The following is a 4,396-nucleotide window of genomic DNA, read 5'->3' on the forward strand; positions in this document are numbered from 1 at the left end:
TTAAAGCAAACTTTTAAAGGTTTTGAAAGAAATTAAAAGATGTCAAAATTTACGGATTTATTCAACACGAAAAAAAAAAACAAAAATATCAAGGTTTGTATCAGAATTTTTTGAAGGACGGTCGGATAGACTGAACTGGTAATTGTGGCTAAACCTATGAAGACCGTTATGAAAAACAAATAAGAGCGTTATAGTCGAGCAACTTTACCATTAGAAACGCTACGACACTTCGACTAGTAATGACGCACTAAAATTACTTCTATTGGAGGGTGCTCGAACCATCATATGACGCGAAGCAAATTTTACAGTCTTAACCCATAAAAGCTTACTGTTGGCAATTTTCTACATTCCAGTTCTACTTAATTTTATCCACAATTTAACGATGTGCGTTTTCGCACGTAAGTTGATATCAATAGAAAATAAATAAATGGGCGAGACATAACTTTTAATAAACTACACCACTTGTGCTACGGGATATATTAAGTTGGAGCGGACGTACGTAACGCGCAGAAGGGCTTCACTTTTTATTGATTCAGAATCGTTATCTGAAGCCTGTCAAGCCTGTCTGTCCGTCTTAATTTGTGTTCTAACTACAGGTCGCAGCTCTTGAGATATTTTGACTAAATCTATTACACTGGCGTGTTTTCACTTAAAGACGAACCCTATTGAAGATGGTTCCGATCAGTCCACTTTTACGACCACTCTTTATATGGCACTCTAGGAAATGTGTCCCATCTGTGCCTATTTCTGAATCCTGCCCTATGTAAGGATTAAAGTTGTACTCCATTAGGTAGCGTTTTGGCCTCACTTCCCCATAAATACGCATATGAAAAACTTGCCTTTATATGGAAACAAGACGTAACTTTTGTATTCTATAATAATAATAAGAATTGCGCTAGACAATGCGGTGTAAGGTATTTAAAGATCGGGCTTGCTTGACTATAATGTTCTTACTTGACGTTTAAATGAGATGGGTAGTGAAGTTTAGTGTGTTACTTGGAGGGATATATTCTATTTTCGAGTTTGCTACAGCGGAGTGATTTATGTAATTGAAATTAAAACTTACTGCTCATTGGTTGGTATGTAAGCTATGAATGTTTAGTGTTCCATTTGAAAATTTCTTTGGACATGCCAGTTGTGTGGTAAACTCCGTATGTATCCAAATGTCTACATTATGCTTTTGTCTCGTAAATAATGTTAATTGATCGTTTTTTTAAAAAACCAAATCCCAAAGAAGTAGCAAATTCATAATATTACCTGCCTTAAAAATGGAAATATTTGTGAAGACGAAGAGGCCATACGTGCCCTAAACAAAATTGATTATCACTCAAACGTACAAGATCTAATAAAACAATTGCAGGACAATAATGATGATGATGAAGAAGAAGGAAATGAAGATTCTTCCTTAGGTATGCTTGATGTTACAGCTTGGACGCAACGCAGTAGGGAATTTGTATGGAAGAGGCGCAATTTGTAATACAGTGAAGAATGCGTACCTTTCACAGGAAATATAGACCTTTTCTCTTGATTAGCCGCACATGAAACTCTATCCCAACTTTTATTGGGCACCAAATTCATGACCCTCTTTGGAAAATAAAATCTGTTGTGGAACACTTTTAAGTTATTCGTTTTGCGTTCGCTATGTGGATTTGTTTACAAAAGTTTTTTGGGTAAGTATAGGATCATAATTAAAAGTCGTAGGTGGTATATTGGATTATTTTATCACTTGATTATCAATTCTTGGGTATTTCATATGGAAAATAACCCAAAGCGATAGGTCGACTATAGATCAGAACATGCAGAGACATTATGATCTTGTAAAAGGTCTGATAGTGTTACGAAATTCGCTTTTCTCGGATACGATTCATGTCGCTAGATCATGATTTTTCTAAGAGAAATACACTTGCACGTTTTCACTTCAAGTTTCTTTTAGTCACAATCAATTTGTGCAAGGGTAGGACTATTTACATTTTACTTTGGCAATACTCTCGACTTCTCAACTCTAATATTCTTTTTCGACTTAAATGTTCTGATCCGGATGACCGTGCCTTCCGCAAACAGTCTATTTGTATATATTTTTACAAGCATACTACTATTACCTAATTTCAAGGCTTTATTTTTAATCCGTTAACCTACTCTTCCGCTAATCGTTTTCCTCGGTCGGCAGCTGTGTGGCGCACCGCGAATGTGTTCTTGATTTCCGTAGCAATAGGAATAAAAGAAGAAGAACCAACAATTTAGAAATAGAAATCGCGGTCTCACGAACCCTACCCAGCCAAAAGACGTGCAAGCCGATGGTATAGGCGATGACGAAAAATGGTGCAATTTTAAAAATGGATGTAAATTTTCAGGTTGCAAAGGGCTTCCATAGACTGAGTGTATCAAATGCAAGGTTACTTTGTATCACAATAAAAATCGTCATTGCTTGGCTGCATTTCATTCATGAATAATATGAAAATTTCTATACTCATAAATAATGTAAATACATGACTATTTCTTTACGTCGACAATAATTTTAATAATAAACGCACGTTGTTGACAAAAGTCTACATGCCACTTTTTTCAAAAGAATATTTTTTAAATAATTTTTCACGTATTTCTATGACCACATTCCTGTAAGAACACATTTTTTAAAATTCTAAACAAACAAGTAGGAAAATTAAATTTTTTATACCCAATTTATGCCGTTATCCTAAAAAAGACAAAAAATACGGAGGTATACAATCTTCATGCTTTGTAATATAAAACGAACCCAGCCGGTTTCTCCTATTTTCGAAAAAAAAAATTTTATCGTTAGAGCATATGGGCGTTTTACGCGTGTCCTGCGAAAAGTTCAGGTCAATTCCAATTTTTTTTTGCAATTTTTTAGGCGATACCTTCATATTCACTAACGGGAGAATGTTTACCACAAACACTACGAAGTTGCGCAAACAGGTAGATGGACAGACGAAGACGCCCACATGTTTAGGTGCATTTAGGAGTTGTAACTGGCCAAGAATTTGCATAATTTAGGGGTTTTTGAAGCTTGTTTCTTCGCGTTATTTTGATTGGGTATTGATACACTATAATAATGAGGAGGCGTGGTCAATTTTTGCCATTTTTGTGCACAAACGCTACAGCATCGCTCATAGAATATGCGTTCAAATTTTTGTACATTTGTTTGCTATAATTTACGAGTAATGAACAACTAACCAATTGTTCATTCTTTTTGAAAAACATAGATGTTCCCAGTTTACGGGCATGTCGTTGGATCGATTTGGGCCATTTGCAATACCAACCTGCGTGCAAGAACTTTAAACGCTTCTGCCAAACTTGAAGTCGATAGCTTCAATTTTGAGGGCAGGAGAATGTTTACACCCGACAGTAGACAGACGGACAGACGGCCATTCCTAATTTTTTAAACATACAAATACTCTTCAGTAAACAACAAGCGAAATCGAATTATAAAAATTGTTAGGTGACCAGTACAATAATTTGAAATTCCTAAGCATTCCTGTGCAGAATTTTGAAATTTGATCTGTCTCCTAGACCATACGTACCACAAGCTTTAAGAAGATTAATTTTTCAAAAAAAATTCCCGACATATCTCGCCCAGATATTAAACCCACAAAACGACCCATTGCAATGAGGTATTTTTGGCCAGGCATAAATAAGGAATTGCACACCTGGTTCAACCGATGAATAACATGTCAATAGTCAAAAGTCCATTGACATATTAATTCTACGCAAATTTTCATCCCCAAACGCGCACAAACCTAGTACACACAAATCTAGTTAGGCCACTACCGCCATCGGGAGATCGGTGTTATATCTTAAGGGTTGTAGATTGTTGTTCTTGTTGGCTTAAAGCATATGCTTTGAGAGGTATAAAAGACAATGAAGTCGCATTGACAGTTCTTTATAATTACGTTTCACGCCCTCTTAAAATAACCAGCTACCCACACACTTTATGTCAAAAGTTTTACCGGAATGAACTTAGTTGGATAGCCTCAAAATTACCATATCTTCCTATCAACCACAAGCAGGACACTTCCATAAGCATGGTAAAATACTTCCGTAGGCAATTGAAAGCATTTGTCACTAGCCAATTTGTCACGACCAATTGGTTTGAAAACGTTCGCTATTGATCACCACACAGATTCCGAAGCATAAGATTTATCTTTTGAAACACTTTTTGTCCATGTTATAAACAAGAAGAGTTTGCAACCTGCAAAAACCTGAATTTCTTAACGTTGCGATTGACGGTATAGTTAATAGTTTCCTTACAGATCGGCTAAAGCTGGTTGCAATCGAAGGGTCAGTTACACAATGTAAACATCACAACACTAAGGCAAAGTAAAACACCACCTTCGAACACTTCAACAATTTTTCTGACGGCCAAGTAAAATACACTTGT

The sequence above is a fragment of the Glossina fuscipes genome, unplaced genomic scaffold (assembly GCF_014805625.2).
Source record: "Glossina fuscipes isolate IAEA_lab_2018 unplaced genomic scaffold, Yale_Gfus_2 28, whole genome shotgun sequence".
In the NCBI taxonomy this organism is placed as follows: Eukaryota; Metazoa; Arthropoda; class Insecta; order Diptera; family Glossinidae; genus Glossina; species Glossina fuscipes.